We start from the raw sequence: 22635 nt of genomic DNA, 5'->3' as shown, positions 1-22635 counted from the left end.
AATAATATTTATTTGTATAGGACCAACAAATTCCAAAGCGCTGTCTGTAGAAGTATTTGGGTTCTGTTCAGTAATAGCACTTGTACACATCATATGGAACAATTATAATTATATTTAATGGCTCTATTTTTGGGTGGTGGTACAAGAATTAAAACAATAAAAACAAACATTTCAATCAGTATTCAATATCTTTAATCAAGTTTCAATATCTTGTTTGAGTGTTTTAACAGGATTAGAAAAAGAACAGCTAATTTCTTGCAAAAACAGCACCACCCCATTCTCAGGTTGTGTGTGGTATTACAGTTCAGCTCCATTCACTTCAATGGGACTGCGCTGCAAAGCCCACACCCAAACTGAGCACAAACAGGGGAGGTGCTGTTTCTAAAAGAAAGCAGCCATATATTTTAAAGGTTTACTCCACTTAACAAAATGTAACCCTGTTGAATTCCTCCCCATAATCTAATCTTGTTTATAATAGGTTTCTATTACATGGACTGGACCGTTTGTCTGCAGCACATCCTGACTCACACCCTGAAGCTGCACAAAATCCTCACTTCCTGGTCCAACTGGTCCACCTCCTGGTCTCCAATGCTCTGTCCTCCCCCTTCCGTCTGGGACCAAAGTCACACAATCTTTCTCTTCAGGCAAGCTGTAACACCTCATCTGTAACCCCACTTCTGACATCCCACCAATAAGTGAGCACCTGGCCAAGGAGAGGGGAAACAACAAAACTGTGACAGCTTCCTGAGCAGTATAGGGAAAAGGAAACACATTTGTTTCCACTATCACCCTATTACTAATCTATCTATGTAGATGCATAGATATATAGTAGATAGATATTAGATAGATAGATAGGAGATAGATAGATAGATATATATAGACAGATGATATTTTGTATACAGTGTAAGGCTATGTGCACACTACATGAGAGACCGGCCGTTCCGTTCCGTACCCGCTGGATGATCTTTCCGGCCGCAGTGTTCTGCAGCACGCGCCCGCATCAGAACTCCCCATAGCACACAATGAAGCAAGCAAGTGTGAACTGACAGGTCTTTCTGCGGCCGCAATTTACTGAATTGCGGCTGCAGAAAACTGACATGTGTATACGCTCCGGCCGGGATTCCATAGAAGAATAGGCAGTGTTTCACTCCGTACAAAGTACGGCCGTTGTTGCCGATAGCAACGGCCGTACTTTTACGTAATGTGAACATAGCCTAAAGCAGAAGCAGATTGAACCAGCGATGGGAAGATACTACAAGATGAAGTGGATAATTGGCAGTTGGCTCTGAGCTGCAATGCATGCTGGGAGATGTAGTTTCTCAGCTGGTGCCATCTTGAATATAGATTGGCTTTTAGAAAAACTTGGAACTCAGGAATGGCGGCAGCTGAAAAGACAGGAGATAGCTCAAAATACTAAGGGGGATTTGGTGATAAAAACCAGCTAGGTTTGGAAGAATTTTGAAGGTTTGGCTTCTGTGCCAGTTTTCATAGGGATCGGGAGCTTCAGAACAACCAGTGTAATATATTCAATTATATTCTTATCTGTGCTTACAAATATGAAATCTGAATTCCTATGACCCTATGATAACACTGATCTTCCATAGACAGGAAGTGTTGTCATATTTACACAGGAATAAAATATGCATCTTCGGATCAATGATTGAATGTGAAAGACTAACACCCCCCCCCCCCCATTCCCCATTCCCATTACCTTATGTACACAGCACTGATCTATGTGTATACGTATCGGCCTTTGTGGATATATTTATATTTTCTTCAAACAGAAAGGTTTTTCGCTGTATTGCCGCTCACAACACATGGATTCAATTTGGGAATGTGTACAGAGCTTTCACTGGGGGCATGTTCTAAAGTCTCTTGGCTGTAGAAAGTTGCAGGAATGAGGACAAATTTGCCATGTTTAATCAGAGAGAATGATCGCATACAAACAAATGGTATTTTAGTTTAATAAACAAGGTATCACTTTTATCCAGCTCCGATTTTTTTTTTTTTTTCCGTATCACCTTCACGAAAAATATCTCCTAACCGTTCAGGGTGGAAATTTATCAGAAAACATAGCAATAACACAAACAAGAGTAGTCACAGAAGACTAAAACCAAACAAATAGAGATTTCCTACAAGTAAAAGCAACCATGTAAGTATTTGTTTTTCTTGGACTTTTGGGGGATTCGCCTTGGATTAAATCATGCTTGCCATTGGATCTGCTTTAACGCTTTCCCACTTTAAGATCAGCTTCAAGTCTTTTTAACATTTACCATCTGTGACTCGGTCTCAATGGCCATTTTGGGTAAAGCAGTTACTTTGTGTATAAAAGTAGCATAGATATTGTTGCTTAGATAGTCATTGTTAAAGGGGTACTCCGGCGAAAATACTTTTCTTTTCAATCATCAGGTTTCAGAAAGTTATTTAGATTTGTAATTTACTTCTAATTAAAAATCTTGTCTTCCAGTACTTATCCGCTGCTGTATGCCCTGCAGGAAATGTTGTTTTCTTTGCAGTCTGACACGGTGCTCTCTGTTGACATCACTGTCCGAGACAGGAACTGTCCAGAGCAGTAGCAAATTCCCATAGAAAACCTTTCTAGCTCTGGACAGTTCCTGTCTTGGACAGAGGTGGCAGCAGAGAGCACTGTGTCAGACTTAAAACACCACTTCTTGCAGGACATACAGCAGCTGATAAGCACTGGAAGACTTTAGATTTTTAAACAGAAGTACATTACAAATCTATATAACTTTTTGAAACCAGTGGATTTGAAAGAAAAAGATTTTCGCCGTAGTACCCCTTTAAGCTGGATTACTCCTGGTGTAATTTTTTTCAAAAACGTTATTTATCCCTAGAAATTACAGGCGCTCCCCTGTGTTTTTGCCTCTATTTTTAAATTCTCTCCCCCTTACATCTCAGGGTAATATAGAGATAAAAAAAATACATGTAGAAACTATCTGTGTTGTCATTTATTCATATAAATCTCTAATGATTGTTGGCTAAGTAGTCAAGTAGGCGGTCCTACTCAGTGATTGACAGCTCTATGAAACTGCTGCACAGCAGAATATGGTTGAGCTGTGGTGGCAGTCACACGTAGACATTATTATCATGTATAAAACATGATGCACCAGCAAGTGCCCTTTCGTGATGCTGACCACCCCTCCACCCGTCATACACTGATGCATATCCATTCTGATTGTATATGTATATAATGTATATATGTTGTTTGGATGGATTTTCATGTGAATATTTTTTGAGAGCAATCATGGAAATTCATCTCCTTCTGAGAGCAGGTAGCTAAACCAACCATGGCATAAGATAAGCTGTTTTTTCTTCAAGATGTCTAAGCGTTCTATAATAGAATAATAAACAGCACGTAGAAGTATACAAACAGTGAAGCCTATGATAAGAGCGGGTAAAATGACAGTCTGTCACAAGGTGTTTATAGCACAGGGCATCTGGATTCAATAGTGCGGAAGAAGATGTAAAGTGATGCTTTCCTACAGGATTACCATCACTTAGGATTCTTTCTGCTGCAAACCTGAGAATTCCTGCCAGATCTGGACTCTTTATATTGTGGTACTGAGAGACTTGAAGGGGCATTCCACTTCATTTCACACAATTCATTTCAAACTTCTTGGTATCTATTCAGTCTCCTCCCCCCAGTTCTGAGTTGCTGCTTTCTGTTGAAGACATAAAAACTGTATGTGAGCTTTTATCTCTGTCTCCCCCTCCTCCCTCCCTTCCGAGGCGGCTGATGTAAACAAGTCCCTATCTGTAACTTTGTAGCAACTCTGTAATGCTGGGAGAGATAATCACAGTGAGTTCATCTAAACCTTAACCTCAGATTAAGCCTCCCAGCATTACAGAGAAGCTACAAAGTGGCAGATAAAGCCTACCAGAGACTTGTTTACATCAGCCATCTCAGAACAGAGGGGGGGAGGAGGGGGAGAGGGAGGGAAGAACTTGCATGCATGTAGTGTCCCAGCACAGGTGTGCCACTAATTTTCTAAAAGCAACTTGTCTCAGGTTTTCACAGTGGGATACGGTCTAAGTGTATTCTGTGTTTTCCCCACTTGGTGTCACTACTGTGTTTTCACATGCTTTATGTTCTGCACAGCTGAAGGATTGCACTGGGTAAACTGTTGTATGTCCCATGCTATTCTTATGTCCGGTCACCGATGCAGGCCTTTTTGCATCCTATCTCCTTTCTTCCTTTTACACACACAGCCCCACCAATCACAAGGAGGTGTAGTCGCTACTATAAAAGAAGGTTAGTTCCTGGTGGGAGGGTCTTTTTCTAGTTTCAGTCACTAGAAAGAGCAACACAGACACATTTCCTGCTGCAGTGAAGCCAGGGCCTCGCCTGGCACCAAGAAAATACTTTATTTCTATATCCAAGTAACGTCAGCTAGCATGCAGCGCTAGACCCCTCAGGAGGAAAGGATGTCCTTAGAGGATCACCCGGTCCACGCCAAGGATACATTCTGCAAGATACAGGGCAGTATACCTGAGTTTGGTACTGACCATAGAAGGACAAAGCTGCCACTTGCCTACGTATCCTACAGTTATGACGGCAGTTTTGAAAGGTTTCAGGAAGTCTGCTTCAAGCAGCGCAGGGACCTGCGGCCTTGTACTACCCTTATAGGACGGGTATTCTGACACTGTATGGCATTAGGCGGTCAAATAAGTAAGTACGAGTTTCTTCTTCTTCTCTTCACTAACCAGCAGAGTACATTGCTAAATAGTACAGGGCCCTCAATACACTCTTCTACTCTCCCTTACCTCTTGCCTGTACCTGCAGTTACGAAAGCCTTGTTTTGTATTGCACTGAAAAAGTAGCTCAGTAAACAGACATTATTCTGGTCAAGCTACTGGACTCTGTCTATCATTCTGCACTTACACACCAGGTTACACTTGGGTTATCCAAACCTGCGGAAGCAGTGGCTGTCTGACGGGTAGTGGGTACCAACGCCACTCCAGGCTACTATAACAAGTGCCCAAGTGACCCACACCCACCACAACACTGCCATAGCCTCCCGGCCAACGGCAACCCTGCAGCCCTGACTGCTTTGCAGCACACAGTTTTTTTTGTGTCTTCAACAGAAAGCAGCAGCTCAGAACTGGAAGAAGGAGACTGAATAGATAATAATAAGTATGGAAGGAATTGTTAGTCTCACTATGGGCAGCAACATTATGTTTGAGTTGAATATCAGGAATAGAGGAAATACTGTACGATATTGATACACCAACATGGAGTGAATAACGTCATGCTGCATGTGGCCACCACTAGGGGCAATAGAGTGTAAATGCACTTAGACATAGACATCAGTGTTGGCTATTAGTGTTGAGCTCAGTGCTCAGGGTGCTGTGTAAATATTTGTGCTACTGTACTGACACAGTGTGTTGGTACAGAAGCATAAATAGTGAAACAGTTTCGGAGCTTCCAACATCATCATTCATTATGATGCCAGGAGTTCCAAAATGGTTTAAGGCCACAAACCCACTTGGCGGGTCTGCAGTGAGTCCCCTCGCTGCGTATTTGCAGCGAGACTCGCTGCAGATCCCGGCCCTATACTCTTAATGGCAGAAAAACACGCAGCAGGAATGTACATCCCTGCTGTGAGTTTATCTGCAGCCCACCCCATTAACCCCCCGGCCACCGGAGCTGATACTTTACCTGATCCCGGCTCAGGCTTGCTTCGGCGGTTCCTGGTGTCTTCAGCAAGCCGGAGCCGGGATCAGGTAATGTATATGCTCCAGCCAACCAGAGGCTGCTGCTGGTACCCTGTCAGTGTTATTCACATGGTATCGTTCTTGAAAGCATTCTGTTCTCTGTTCCAACTGAGAGGAAGCGGCCATTCGGTAGACCACAGTCTTCTCGGACATAGGAAGTGCCTGCTCGGCCAATATTCCTGCCACCATGGCCACCAAAGACATTTAGACATTGGGGTTTTCCATTACTTTTGTTTTTCCTTGTTGCCTTCTGTGGTGTCCCACTACGGGTGTTGTTATATATATGCACTCCAGTAAGTCATGGTAACAGTGGTGGATGAAGTACCTTAGTTTCCCCACTAGGTGTCACTTTTATTTATTTGTTTTTCTATACACAACTGAGGTAATGGGTTAAGTGTTTATGTCATTTGTTTATATGCTGACCACTCACAGGTGCTCTTTCTATCTGTCCTACCTTCTTCTCCCTCATTCTCACCCACACTCAGCTCCACCACTCACAGGAGGGTTTGGATATTACACCTGTAGGAGGAGTTAAACTGGTGGAGGAAGTGAGTTAAGTTCAGTCTTAGTCAAATTTCTTGTAAGATAGGACACACCAGAGAACAGCCCCTGCAGAAGCTAAGCCAGGGCCTGAGAGATTTCTTCTATACAAGCAAACGCAGTGCTAAGCTACCATAGGGGAGAGCAGCCACTTAGGAATACCCTAGCCCATGCCAGGAACCTCTCAAAAACGTGCAGGGCGATCTCCTGTAACCAGAGCAATCAACCCCAGTAAGACAAAGCTACCAGAGTAAAAAAGTCTACTTATCCTACTGCGCAGTGCAGGGCAAGTGGGAAGTCTTGGGAACCTAGACAACCGACGACTGGGGCTCTTGCTACCCACCTAGGACAGGTTCTACGATACTAGAGGGCAGAAGGCGAAGTACAGAGTACAGGATCTACACTGGGCAAGGGCTCCTCTGGCAATTCCTCTTCTCTCTACCTCTACAAAGCACTACTACTTCTACAATTCCTACAAGTACTAAGTCTACTTTACTGTCAGCACTCAAATCTGCATCTATGTAACGTGTACTGTCTATTCACAAAGTTATACAGTAAACTGTTTTATTTTTGTACGAAACACACAGGACTCGGTCTTTCTCTGTCTGCACCTGCACTCATACACACACCACCATACACATTGGGTTATTTTTTCCCTTTTCTGTGGGTGGCGGTATTGAAATTCCAGGTGGGTCAACTACCACTGCAGGTTGCTGTGAAAAGGGCCCCGTGAAAAGAGTACTGGTATCACAAATAACAACACTGCTGAGTACCACACTTCTATGAGCCATAACTGTTTAATTAGTCCACCAATAGGGGGCTTGTTTAGAATTTGTATTATAGGTGACTTTTTACTTTTTTAATACTTTCCTTTTTTTAGTCTCTAGAGCAAAGGTGTCAAACTCAGGCCCTGCAGCTGTTTTAAAACTACAATTCCCATCATGCCTGGACAGCCAAAGCTAAAGCTTCGGCTGTCCAGGTATGATGGGACTTGTAGTTTTGCAATAGCTGGAGGGCCTGAGTTTGACATCCCTGTTCAAGAGTCTCTAGGGGACTTATACAAGTGATTGCCTACTCTCTTCTACATTGCAGTATTTATGTATAGTGGTATACTGTCCTTTCCTATTACACTCTTCCTATGACAGTCCTATTATGGCAAACACAAAGGGCTTACTAATATTTAAGAAACTCAAGTCAACTTCAAGTACTTATCAGCTGCTGTATGTCCTGCACGAAGTGGTGTATTCTTTCCAGTCTGACACAGTGCTCTCTGCTGCCATCTCTGTCTATGACAGGAACTTCCCAGAGCAGGAGAGGTTTGCTACTGATCTGGACAGTTCCTTTCACATAGAGTGGTGGCAGCGGAGAGCATTGTGTCTCACTGAAAAGAATACACCACTTCCTGCAGGACATACAGCAGCTAATAAGTACTGGAATACTGGAACGTTTGAAATAGAGGTGAATTACAAGTCTGTATAACTATCTGACACCAACTGATAACTGATTTTATTTTTATTAACTGTTAATTGACTGGAATTGGAGTTATCTCTGATCCCAGCTGTCTCTCTGTAGGGAGAGGGCTCAGCTTGTGTGTGTGTTCCATTCACCGTCACCTAATATATGACTTACACTTAATGGTAAAATAATAATTTCTGTATTGTTCCTTTAATTTAATTCCTGTGGCAGCTAAAAAGTGAAATCTCGGACATTCAGCAGACGCACCCCGAAAATACAGAAACATTACTGGATTAAACTTTTCCTATTGCTGGATCGCTTCATTGTCCTGCGTATGAATTGTCAAGGAGGCCTGGACATTGTCTGATCGCGAACGCCACAGACAGAAAGAAGAATTAGAAATCCCTTCTATGACGGCCCAAGAGGACAGTGATTAGTTTAGTGATGTTTCGGAGATGTCTTTTATGTTTCATTGATGTCAGATAGATTCTTCACGTCACTTTTTCATCCGAGTTCATTTACTGTAGACATCCTGATAATAGACATAGCTCTCAAAATCAATCCCATCCAGCCATGCCCATACACATACATACAGTATATACATACTGTGGGAATTAGCAGCACAAGTGATAGGCACAAGCAGGCTTTGAATGCAACAAAAAATGTTTATTGGTAACAAACAAAAAAAATTCATTCAAAATACAACAAATGTTTTGTGTAAATCACGGCCATTGTTGCAAATTGCAACAATGGCCGTGATTTACACAAAACATACCTTGTGTGAACTTGGCCTCACTGTGGATCAACTGACTCTCAGACACCCTTATCAGGTTGTCTCTTCACACCTGATGTACCAAGTAAGAGGCTTTTTAAAAAACCCAGTGAAGCCTGGACCGGAACGTGTTAACGGCCTCCCACCCACGCTACAGCCGTTGCATTGCAGCTATACTGAATAGCAAATGTCAGTAACCAATTTTTACTGATCACAAACTGCTTTCTTTCCCCCACAGAGTCCTTGGACCTCTGTGGCACATACATTGTAGTTCTCCTGCTGCAATTTAGGTATATGGAAAGTCCGGGATGTACTAGCGGACTGGCAGCCCTAAACTACCGGGAACTTACACACAGAGCACGATAACCTGCTTGGCACATATCTACATTCCTCTATTTTCCCTGCTGGTTGGCTACAATACATACATATACATTCATACATACATACATACATACATAGATACATACATACATACATGCATACACAAAGATACATAAATATATATACATACACATACATACATAGATACATACATTTACACACACACATACATACATACACACAAAGATACATTCATACATACATACATACATACATACATGCATATATATATATATATATATATATATACATACACACATACATACATACACAAAGATACATACATATATATATATATATATATATATATATATATATATATATACATACACATACATACATATATTTACACACATACATAAAGATACATACATATGTTTAAATCAGCACTTCTCAAACTTTTTCTACTGGAGCCTCACCCAACAGACCAAGGCAATGCCTGGGCCTCACCAGACTGACTAAGAGGGTGCCGTGGCCTCACTATCTGTAGTGAAAATCCATTTAAAGGCTGAGTACAATGCCAGGGCTATCTTTCACCTGTCTCCCAAGCTCTATATGCTAATAAGTTAAGTACAAAATGAATTAATGTTGCTAAAATAAAGATTTCTGCAAAAAGCAGGACTGTACAGATCATAGTCACTTAGTGAAAACTGGCTCACCAGCTGGGCCTCACCAACAACTAGGGGGCACCTCACAGTTTGAAAAGCACTGGTTTAAATCATTGCAGTATTTAGTTCCACCACCAGATGTCACCGCAGAGAATTGTTTCACATGTGCTGGATTAAAGCGATTTGTGCTCCTGGTCGTCTATAAAAGTTTCCCTACCACGGCCTACCCTGTGGTCATGCTGTGTATTGCAAGTAAAGTAAAAGTATCACTTTTAATTTGAACATTTTCATATTTATTAATAGAATCCAGAACATAAATGTCATGATCAAGAATAAGAAAACTGGAGATCTATTTGAATAATACAAAGTAAAAATAATATTAGAACAACCCCAATGACAGCTATGACCAATGATCTCTAAGAGTTATATTAACAGTACAGATCCTCATCTCCATACTGTACCTTTTCCTCATTTATTTATTCAGTGCTGCAGAATAAACTGCTTAGTAGATCAATGGGTTGCTGAAAAGAGCTATAGAAGGAAACAACCTAAATGCTGTAGCCTTAAATGCTATAAACACCTTTGCAATTATAATTATTAGTAATATTCATTTATTTCCTGAATATAATATTAAGCCACTTTCTAAATAGTCTGTATTAAAACTCTTTTGCTTCTGAGCAGTGTGTGTAAGTTCTTCTCCTAGCTGTCAGCCTTCCCTGCTGCATTCACTCCCTGTCTGCTCTTACTTGTAGCATCATTCATAAAGCAGAACGCTGTAAACATATTTATATATATCAGGTAGATGGTGATGTGGGCTGGAGGGGCTGTAGAGAGGAAGTGACATCACTCATGGGGCGGGGCTAGAGCTCAGAAACAAGATCTCCTGTGACATCAAAGGATCATGTGTTGTCTATAAAATAAGGGAGGAGCCAGGGGACTGGAGACAATACACGTTGTGTAGTTCTTTTATTTTTCAACCTCCTCTCAAGGGTGAAGCAGGGAAAATCATACTAAAACCAGTACTATCAGTAATAACACTATATTAGTATTTTGAATATCTTGGGGTGATAGTTTTATTTGAATACAAATTTTTTATACTAGAAAACGCCTTTAAAGCGATCCAGAGATACAGCAGGGGGAGTGCATGGCAGAGCACTCCACCCATGGGCCTGCAGGACATAAGACTCATTTGCCCAGTAGACTGACAGTGACAGCCAGGGATAGACGGCCTCAGCTGTTTCTCGGGGTTGCAGCAGGACTTTTGTCTGAGGACTTGTCAAATGTTACTACAAATGACAGTAAAGCTTTACATATTTCAACCATATGCCATAGCACAGCACATGGATGAATAAGATATGGCAGACATCCTTTCCACTTGTTCTGATCTATTCATTCGAGTTCTCTAGTGTTTAAAAAGTTGTAAATGTTGGCGTAAGTCCCCATTGCGCTAAAATGTGACAATTTCCTGTTTCTTTCATCCTTTTTTTTAAAGTGAGCTGAATAGTGGGAAGGGTGGCCCCCTGCAGGCTGGAAGACTTACTGCAGCTTATCCCTTTACATAGGAAATTATGTGATTCGGCCTGAATTATAGCGCTAAACTATTCCTAGGCATAGATGTAGATTTTTTTGGGGGGGAGCACAGAAGACAAAAAGAATTTATTAAGAGGTGTTGGCTTCTTCCTTGCATTTCACTCCAGTTTACTCCGGATAAGGAGCGGCGTATAAAGCGGTGGTCTTGGTAAATTCCCCCGTTGCTCTTTATTTACGCTCCTCATTTCCTCCGTAGAAGGTATTACTCCGCTGTAGTTACATGGGAGGTAATTAGTCTTGCAGCAGCTTTACTAAACATACAAACGGTGAGTCTAATGACACAGATGGCAATGATTTCTAACTTTTTTAAAATATGACTTCATCTCTGTAAGTTTACATTCAATCTTGATTTAGCAAAATGCAGTGAGCAAACTCAATTAAACTCCGGGCATCACACACTTTTATAAGAGGTGGTCTGAACTTTTACACTTTATAATGATAAACTTTTTGTAGTAACCGTGCAATTACAAACCTACTATACTCATTAGACGGTTTACATAGCCAACTGGCTTTAATTTGCCAAGTAGCCAGATTTACAAGCATGTATAGGTCACTATGTTTTGCCACCTATTGTAGTGTCCCTTCGACTCACTAGCAGAGGTGTCTGGCAACCTCCTTCCAGCCTCTTCTGTCCTTCGCCCATTGGTTGCATGCATGCACTAGCTACCAGTCTCTTAAAGGGACAATACGTGTGACTTGCCACTGTGACTTTAACCAATGCTGGAGTGCCTTAAGCTTTTAAAGGGGTACACTGAAGAAAAAATAGTTTTAAATCCATTTAAAGTTATAAAAATTTGCAAATTACTTCTATTTAAAAATATGACATCTTCCAGTACTTAGCTACTGAATATTCTGCAGGAAGTGGTGTATTATTTCCAGTCTGACACAGTGCTCTCTGCCGCCACCTCTGTCTGTGACAGGAACTGTCCAGAGCATTAGCAAATTCCCTATAGAAAACCTCTCCTGCTCTGGACAGTTCCTGATATGGACAGAGGTGGCAGCAGAGAGCACTGTGTCAGACTGGAAAGAATACACCACTTCCTGCAGGACATACAGCAGCTAATAAGTACTTGTAGTCTTTTTTTAAATCATGAAATCTTGCATTAAGCCTAAAAAATAAGCAGATATTTCCTGTTCTGTACAGATCTCTTCTTTCTCATCCTTATCATCACAGGCAGGATTACAATTAATAGTGACACTAGAAGATATATGATGAATGATTTATCATTCCCAATAAGTGATAGTCACAGCTCGCCCCCCTTCCCGCCCCCTCGCTGTACAGTTACCTCCACACAGGTTACACGCATAGATAATGCTCCCATAGAAGTCAATAAGTCAGCTCCAGACTACATGTTCCTATGGCTGCTCAGACAAGATGGCAATCACCATAATCAGGCACACAAAATATAATAAAAAATAATATGTATCTGGTTATAAATATACATTGATACATTCCCTTTAAGGACCATTATCCCTTCGCTCTTTCTATTTGGTTCCTGCTCTCTGCAAAGGTGCTTATTCCAGCATTTTCTGTCACTGACACCAACTGTATATCTGACCATGTATAATTGTCTGCTGCCCATTGTGACCTCAGCCTGCCACTGTTGATGAGTATACACGCCACCAATTCCTGCCTTTCTCCTTGGTATTACATTGTTGGGGGAGTTTTATGAAGGCTGCGCCCAGGGTGTACGCCAGGGAGAAGGCACAGATATTCCCCTTCTCCCTGGCGTACGCCCGCTGTATTCCCCACTCGTCTAATGGGCGGAAGGGTGGTGTGGCTAGGCGGTGAGGGGGCATAAATCATGATACAATTCTACATCTGCTGGAACCCAGCCAGACGGGTTTACTAAGGCTTGCGCTTCTTAGTAAATTTGGCCTAGAAAAAGGGGACAGGGCTTTATTTAAGACCAATGTACTTAAACAGCTAAAATGTCCCCCTGTGTGTCCGCTTTCTCTATCTACATACCAATCGCTGTTGCTCTGGAGGTAATGACCTGGGTATTTCCTGGAGCAAAGAACACAGCTCCCCGAAAAGGTTAAAGAGTCATCGTTGCTTCTGATATTTCCCCCAAGTAATCTCTCACTGTGTCCCCTTGTCCTTGAAATAAGTTTTTTTTTCCGAAAAACTCTTTTATCCCGAACCTTATTTAGTACTTTACCATATTTAAAGGTTTCGATCATGTCCCCCCTTTCCCTCCTTTCCTCCAGACTATACAGATTCAAATCCTTGAGTCTTTCCTGATATGTTTTATGCCTGACACCATCTAAAACAATATCCTTATGTAGGTGAGGTCTCCAGAACTGGACACAGTATTCCAGATGTGCTGTCAGCTGGATCACAATCTCCCTCGTCCTACTGGTTATACCTCGAGCTATACAGCCCAGGATACCATTATATATACAGCCCAGCATACCATTATATATATATATATATATATATATATATATACAGCCCAGCGTACAATTTGCGTTCCCTACCACCAGGCTGCACTGGCGACTCATTTTAAGGCTGTCAGAAATAACTACCCCTAAATCCTTCTCTTCTGAAGTCTTTGCCAACACAGAACTGCCGATACGATGCCCAGAGAGAGGATTCCTCCTCCCCAAGTGCATTATTTTACATTTGAAAACATTGAACTGCAGTTTTCAATATCACCTTAGACCTCATAACTATAGTATATAGAGTATAGAATACAATCTCTTATATGACCCCTTGGGGAATAGGGGCTAAATATGCTGCTGTCAATAACATTTTCATTTGATTAATTTGATATATATATAGTGAATGTAATAATAAGTGTGGAGTGAATAAAACCTTATGAAGAACAGAGATGATGGGAAATACTCTAAAGTTATCTCCGCTCAAAACAAGTTGTCGTGGTTACTTTTTACAGCTTTATTCTTTAATGTACCATAAGCTATACAATGGCAGCCATAGTGTAAATTACATTGGGAATTTCAATAAAGACCACACATTCTGTGACAATGCCATCACCTCTGTTTAATCCTTGTATCTTGTCTGCGTTCATTTAAATTCCTGGTATGTTTCCATAAAGGAGTCTATGGATCCTTCAATTAAACAATGATCTCACTGGCTTCTTTAATCTTTCCTGCAGTTTTCTAATTGTTCTACCTATATACATAGCACTCTCTCTAGGCATAAACAACATCTTCTGAGGAACATGCAAGGAGCATATTAATCTTAAAGACTTGTCTCTCCTAGTAAAAAGTATCCTTACTTAGCACACAGTATTTACAATGCTCAAAGATAAAAGCCAGGTAAAGAGCGAGGAGCGCATAGACTAACATGAGATTAAGGGAGGATTATGGAAATTAAATTTTTACCATGTGCTGCTAAGTAGCCCAAATCCGTAAGCGAGATCATAAACCAGCTGAGCATACGCCGGAGAAGAGACATAGGACCGGCATCCTCACCTCCCACTTCACCACCTACCTTAAATGAGTTCTGCTTTTTTTTCTTTTAAATCAACTGGTTTCAAAAATTTATATAGATTTGTAATTAAGTTCTATTTAAAAATCTCCAGTTTTCCAGTACTTATCAGCTGCTGTATGTCCTGTAGGAAGTGACGTATTCTTTCCAGTCTGACACAGTGCTCTCTGCTGCCACCACTGTCCGTGACAGAAACTGTCCAAAGCAGGAAAGGTTTTCTTATAAGGATTTGCTACTACTTTGGACATTTGGGCATATATATACACTACCATTCAAAAGTTTGACGTCACATTGAAATGTGGGGTCAATTAAACGCTCAAAATGGCCAGAAAAAGAGAACTTTCATCTGTAACTTGACAGTCTATTCTTGTTCTTAGAAATAAAGGCTATTCCATGCGAGAAATTGCTAAGAAATTAAAAATTTCCTACAATGGTGTGTACTACTCCCTTCAGAGGACAGCACAAACAGGCTCTAACCAGAGTAGAAAAAGAAGTGGGAGGCCGCGTTGCACAACTAAGCAAGAAGATAAGCACATTAGAGTCTCTAGTTTGAGAAACAGACGCCTCACAGGTCCCCAACTGGCATCTTCATTAAATAGTACCCGCAAAACACCAGTGTCAACATCTACAGTGAAGAGGCGTCTGCGGGATTTTGTGCTTCAGGGCAGAGTGGCAAAGAAAAAGCCATATCTGAGACTGGCCAATAAAAGAAAAAGATTAAGATGGGCAAAAGAACACAGACATTGGACAGAGGAAGACTGGAAAAAAGTGTTGTGGACGGATGAATCCAAGTTTGAGGTGTTTGGATCACAAAGAAGAACGTTTGTGAGACGCAGAACAAATGAGAAGATGCTGGAAGAATGCCTGACGCCATCTGTTAAGCATGGTGGAGGTAATGTGATGGTCTGGGGTTGCTTTGGTGCTGGTAAGGTGGGAGATTTGTACAGGGTAAAAGGGATTCTGAATAAGGAAGGCTATCACTCAATTCTGCACCGCCATGCCATACCCAGTGGACAGCGCTTGATTGGAGCCAATTTCATCCTACAACAGGACAATGACCCTAAACACACCTCCAAATTGTGCAAGAACTCTTTACAGCAGAAGCAGCAGCTGGTATTCTATCATAGGTAATGGAGTGGCCAGCGCAGTCACCAGATCTGAACCCCATTGAGCTGTTGTGGGAGCAGCTTGACCGTATGGTACGCCAGAAGTGCCCATCCAACCAATCCAACTTGTGGGAGCGGCTTCTAGAAGCGTGGGGGGCAATTTCTCCAGCTTACCTCAACAGATTAACAGCTAGAATGCCAAAGGTGTGCAATGCTGGAATTGCTGCAAAAAGTGGATTCTTTGACGAAAGCAAAGTGTGATGTAAGAACAATGTTATTTCACATACAAATCATTATTTATAACCTTGTCAATGTCTTGACTCTATTTTCTATTTATTTCACAACGTATAGTGGTGAATAAGTGTGACTTTTCATGGAAAACACAAAATTGTTTGGGTGACCCCAAGCTTTTGAGCAGTAGTGTATATATATATATATATATATATATATATATATAAATAAAAGACTGGTGTTTCATATGAAAAGATTGTTGGAGAATTTAGGGCACCTTTGAATATATGTGCGCCACATGATAAAATCTACCCCAGCTATGACAGAGTATAGCAAATCCGTTGAGAAGACGAATCCTTCCTCTAATCCTCACATCATTTTAGAAAAGAGCAAAAATTTAAAAATTTAGAAAAATCACAAAGATTTGGGCACCAAAATATGTCATCTTTTCTTGCCAAAAGCTGGGTCAAAGAAGAAAGGCAATGGTTGGCCTGTCTAACATAGTTAATAAGGTTGAAAGATGACAAAAGTCCATCAAGTTCAACCTATAGAAAACCTACTGTGTTGATCCAGAGGAAGACAAAACCATTATGAGGCAGATGACAATTGCCCCAATTCAGTCCCGACTCCAATGGCAATTAGAATAATCCTTGGATCAACGTATCACCAGAAATCTAATGCTCATAACTTGTAATATTATAAAAAGCATCCAGGCCTCCCTTGAACTTATTTAATGAATCAGCCATGACAACATCATGTGGCAGAGAGTTCCAGAGTCTCACTACTCTTAGGCTTGGTTCACACTGCGTTTTTAGCATACATTTAACGGATCCGTTTTTTTAACGGACAAAAAAAAATAGTGTCAGCAATGTTTTTGTGTCCGGCAAAAAAACGTTTTGATCCGGGTTTTTTTTATAATGGAAGTCAATGGAAAAACGGATCAAAACAGATGCACATAAATGCATCCGTTTTTGCAATCCGTTTTTTTTTTTTCAAAAAACAGATGAAAAAAACGGATTGCAAAAACGCAGTGTGAACCCAGCCCTACAGTAAAGAATCTGCTTTTGTGATGGTGATAAAACCTTCTTTCCTCTAGACGTAGACGATGCCTCCCTCTCATGGTTACCTCATTGTTGCGTGAAGCTACCCAGGTGATCAGCGGTTTACCCTGGGTCTTTCTAATTTCTCTAATCCCGGGTGATCACTGTTTGCTGAATTTTACACCTCAAAGTTCTATGTTCTTCATACTCCTATATACATATCATCGGTACTGGAGGGATCTTGGGCGACAATGTAAATGGCCTTGGTTACAGCAATAATAACCCAAGAACAATACATTTTTGTAGGTATGTCATACATTTTACCTCAGAGTATAGAGCAAGGGCAGTTTGCACCAATCGGGTCTTTTTACATGAGCATTTCCGCTATTGAACTGACCCACGAGAAGAAGAAAAAAAAAGAAAGATAAAGCATTGTCGACTGGCCACAAAGAAACAAAGGACTGTTTATCCTCCCACTGCCAACCCACAAGAGGCACCGCAATAAAACATAACTTTATGTTCCATTTTTATGTTCAGACACATTCTGCAGAAAATAGTCTTTAAAAGGCAAGATCTCAGCTATGATACTCGGGGTCAGAGAGAGGATACGCAGCGCTGTATATTATACTAGGAAAGGCAATGGTTTTATGGCCAGTATGGGTTGATCCTTTTTGACTGTAATACATTTATTTTATGGAGATGTTATGGCCTAAGCGGATTACAGAGGTGATAATATAATGAATACGGATTAAATAGACATGGAAAATGTGTCCCCTTCTGTAAGTCCTGAGGCCACATAAAAGGCCAATGTACTCATAACCAGGATGTGGAGCTCTGGAGACTATTGTTATTTCATCACATTTTCTAATATGAGAGCCCCATTAAAATCAGTTTTGGCAGCTCTCTCTATTGTCGGGCTGTGTGGACGGCCGTTATTTGGTGTGATGTAATAGATCTCTCCCCTCAAAGCTCCTTCTGCCTTCCTTTCCCCTAAAGTCAATGTTTAACTCCAGTTCGGAGTCTTAGAACATGACTGGGATTGTATGCCAAGCCAGAGATCTCTTCAGAAGGAAAGAGTATCCATTGGTAGATAGCAGTTTAAGGGTTAAAATGAAACTATCGAACCTGCTGATGGCTCCTTATTGTGAATGGGGTGCAGCGGGCAAAGGTGTGTCCTTACCTTCATCCTCGGAACTGTGCACTTTGCAGTTTAATCCGACAAATAGTAAGGTCATTAGGAGCACCGGTCCGGCCCGGCCCATCCCTGGCCACACCACTCCTGGCCATAATCATTAGAAAACATGGGCCGGCCAGGGGCAGATCCATGCTTTCTGATGTCAGAAAGTTGTACAGATTTGTAAACAACTATTTAAAAATCTCAAGTCTTCCATTTTTCAGTCTTCCAGCTGCTGTATGTCCGGCAGGAAGTGGTGTATTCTTTCCAGTCTGACACAGTGCTCTCTGCTGCCATCTCTGCCCATGACAAGAATTGTCCAGAGCAGGAGCAAATCCCCACAGAAGACCTCTCCTGTTCTAGACAGTTCCTGACATAGACAGAGGTGGCAGCAGAGAACACTGTGTCAGATTGGAAAGAATACACCACTTCCTGCAGGACATACAGCAGCTGTTAAGAATAGGAAGACTTTATGACACCAGTTAATTTGAAACCCTTTAAGCATTGTGACTCTGATAGGGTAGTATGGCATTAGCACTGGGAATATTGTACAGATAACAAGGAAATAGATGCAGAATAGTAAATTGTGATGTCAGCATGTGGTTTCAGTGGGTCTCCAATAATGTGAGGCTGTTGAGCTGTGGCAACCTTACTAAATTAGATTGTAGGCCCGGCCTCTTACTGTACCTCCTAGGGTTAGTGCACATACCTACAGTATATTCTTGGTAAGTTACACTGTGGTGTATTCCAAGGACAGCCACCAAGTTCTTCCATCTGTCCTGCATTCTTTGGCACTTTAATCAAACAGCGTAGTGCAGTGTACAGGAGTTAGGGGTTTCCCTAAGGTTAGGCAGAGAATGGACCCTATATTATATTGACATAGATTTATATTGACCTATGTATTGGTTGGTTGTTCTTTAATGTATTATAAAGAGGAGCCATTCACACACACACACACACACACACACACACACCTCTCAGGGAGTTACGATAGCAACACCAACTCTACTTCCTTAGTGTACTACACTAGCTAGGAGAAAAGTCCAGAAAGAAGATGGGGCTAATGAGCTCCCCTTATGAGGCAGTTGGCATAGGGAGTGGTTGAGTAGTTGCTCGCAGCTGTAGCAGGAGTAACATCCTCTGAGGAGACTACAGCCTGTGAGGAGATTTCTGTGAGGAGATTTATTGGAGTCAGCACCACAACCAAAGAAGAAAGTGTGACCTATGGGAGTTGTTGCACCAAGGAGTTTATTTTACTGATAAACTTACCAAGAGAGCTACCCTTAGTCATACCCTTAGTCATTTCTGGGATCTGAAACATTGTGGCTTACTGCTAGGGCCGGCTCCAGGTTTTTGCTGGCCCTTGGGCGACAGAGCCCCTTATTCATTGACTATGCACAATCACTTGAGACACCAATAATATACACAAACACGTTATTGACACAGACACTGACCGACACAAACATTCCACGATTCTCTCCAGCTCACTTAAAATGCAATGTTTTATTCATATTTTATTAAAAGGCCGACGCGTTTCGTGGCTGGCTTGCCCTTAGTCATGGCTCTGTTTCCTCGGGTATAGAAACGACAAGCAAATATGGAGACCGCCACCCAAGAATGTTAATAGTAGGGGACTATCACAGTCCATTCCCCACACTTTATTGACAAAGACACTGACTGACTGACAGTTTGACTGAAACTGACACACTTAGACACTGACACACAGCACTTATAGCTCAGTCTTCTCCCTCTTCCTCTCTGCTGATCTCCACACTGTAATGTTGAGGACCTTTGGGTCACGTGATCAGGTCCTTCACACTTTCCTCAATCAGTGCAGGTCCTGCTCCATCTTCTGTGTCTTTTGATGTTCAGCACTCACCCTGCACTACAATGACTGGGCTGAACATTAGAACAACAGGCCCCTCTCCCTCTCTGGGTCCCTAGAGGCACTGTGGGCCCCAGCACTTGCCTGGTCAAGCCCTGTGCTGACGCCGGCCCAGCCTACGGCCCGGCCCAGATACCCTCAAAGAACTCCCATTCCACTGAGTTGTGGTTCACTACCTATCCAATTCACAAAAGGAAGGCTCCATACACACCAACCATCTCCATTGTAACATCAGTGACCCATCTCTGGCAGTCGGTTATATAGAGAAACTGTTGAAGTTATATACTTCTTATGCAAGTAAAAGTCACAGTTGCCCCCTCACTGCCTCGTCTCCCTGTTGTCTGATTTTCTCTGCACCTCATCACCATCAAGGGCTTCTCCATTAACACCTCATGTAACAGTAATAGAGCAACCCCAGCGGGAACTACAAGTACCATAATCACCAAACACCTACGTACAGCCCCTTTCTTAAACCTCTGTGGCAGTATTTACCTCAGGAAGAGGGAGAGAGTTATTACCCCTCGGCCTGCGACAGGATATATCTTCATGTATTCATCACAACCTCTATCTTCCCTGAGATCCTCTCACTCCAGGCTGCTACAGTAGCGTGCCGCCAATACAGTCAGTGGCCTCCACATCTGTGCAGCAACCTATATAGACAAATTTATAATAGATCATAAGCTACTGTGATCCATTTGGCTCATCTTCTGACTTCCTGCGCTAATTCTACACAGGATTAGTAAATCAGCCCCGGTGTCCATTGTATCCATCACATTGTGAACTCTGGATATTACTGACTAATTCTAGCCAATGCTTTGTGATGTCATCTTCCTATGTTGGTAACACTTGGCATACTATGAGTCCCCTTCTTGTTTACTTATATTTGTTGGCTAAAATCGAATGGCGTTCTTTACTGTGTTGTACGCTACCAGGGCCCTGTCGGCATAGCAATGCACAGATAGAGTTGTGTAAAATCACTAAAAGATGTGCATCCTTGGATACGCCTCGCAATACATGCTTACATACCAACAATCCGTGCATGATTGCACTCCATACAGCTCCGTCTTAAGACAACTCAATTTGCATGCTCTTCCATGTCAATTATTTTCAGCTTTATTATAAACACGTGCTGCACAGTGTACACTCATATTACGGGTTAGTTCCTTGGAGATTATCATTTTGCTTCCAAGAACATTTTGGTAAAAATGACACAAATTGGCTTCCTGAATATTAGAGCAGCCGTGATTAGGGCGTCGCTTAACAATAGATTACAGCTATTGCCTTTTCCTGTGGAAAAGTTTTCAATCGGGTCATATAAAAAAAAAAATCTGGAGGTGATGGTGCATGTATTCCAGCTTCCACTTACTACATTCACAGCCACTTAAAGGGGTACTCAGGTGGGAAAAAAAAATCTTCAAACTAGTACAAGAAAGTACAGTTTTGCGAATTACTTCTATTTAAAAATCTCAAGTTTTTTAGTACTTATCAGCTGCTGTATGTCCTAAAGGAAGTGGTGTATTCTTTCCTGTTTACTGCCACCTCTGTCCATGTCAGGAACTGTCCAGAAAAGTAGAGGTTTTCTGTGGGGACAGTTCTGGACACGGAAAGAGGTGGCAGCAAAGAGCAATGTGTCAGACAGGAAAGAATACACCACTTCCTGCAGGGTATACAGCAGCTGATAAGTACTGGAAGACTCAAGTTTTTTTTTAAAGAATAATTTACATTTATGTATAACTTTCTGCCATGAATTGACTTTAGATGTCTGGAGTACTTCTTTAATGTATTATAAAAGAGCAGGGACACCAATCCTTGACAGGTGTCCCTGCTCCTTTTGATACTTTGCATGGGCAATTGTAATACTTCTGAAACATGATCAGGATGCAAGTACAAAATTAATCTTACAGATTCAAATAAATCTTAGCAGATTCAAATAAATTTACCTATCCCGTAGCCGTTGCTTAAAAATAAACATTACTTATTATTTTTTTCAATTAAATCGAAAAGTTATTGCTCGTAAATGTAAATTTTTTATTAGTTGTATCCAGTAAACCCATCAGGTTTCTCCTTTCAAATTTTCAATTTGTCTTAAGAATATTAGTTGACTTCTGATGGATATAGACCTCACTGTTTTTAATTGTATTGGTCGTCCTGGAATTCCAATCACTGTAAGTGCATATCCACAGAGTATGAATCTTATAGCTAACGTACCAATTATCTCTAGGAACCCTTCACATTTATTCTATCATACAAATGAAAGGTTAGCCCTTGTTTTTGACCAGCATGCTAACTAGAAACTCCATGCAACCATGACCACACATGGCTCCTGCTGTGATGGTGAATATATTTATATATTTTCCGCTTTGCATATATTTTTCTATCTGCAAAATAGAAAATAAAGTAGGAAACAAATGTATGCAAACCGGGCTGGCACCACAAACAATAATGAGGAGTGCTAGTAATCACAACCTAAGCAACATCTACAATTACCAACAAAAACGGCTGGAAAAAGACAACTGCACCTCCAAATAATGAAAAAGTATATACAATCTTTATTACACATGTATGCCAAGGGACAAACATTTTAAATCATTTAAAAATACATGCATAACTGTTCACCGGTTCCAATCCAACACAGCGAAAACTGACCTATCATAAGCTTATGC

Source organism: Dendropsophus ebraccatus, chromosome 3, assembly GCF_027789765.1.
Source record: "Dendropsophus ebraccatus isolate aDenEbr1 chromosome 3, aDenEbr1.pat, whole genome shotgun sequence".
NCBI lineage: Eukaryota > Metazoa > Chordata > Amphibia > Anura > Hylidae > Dendropsophus > Dendropsophus ebraccatus.
The sequence above is the reverse complement of the archived record's forward strand: the minus strand, read 5'-3'. Positions refer to the sequence as shown.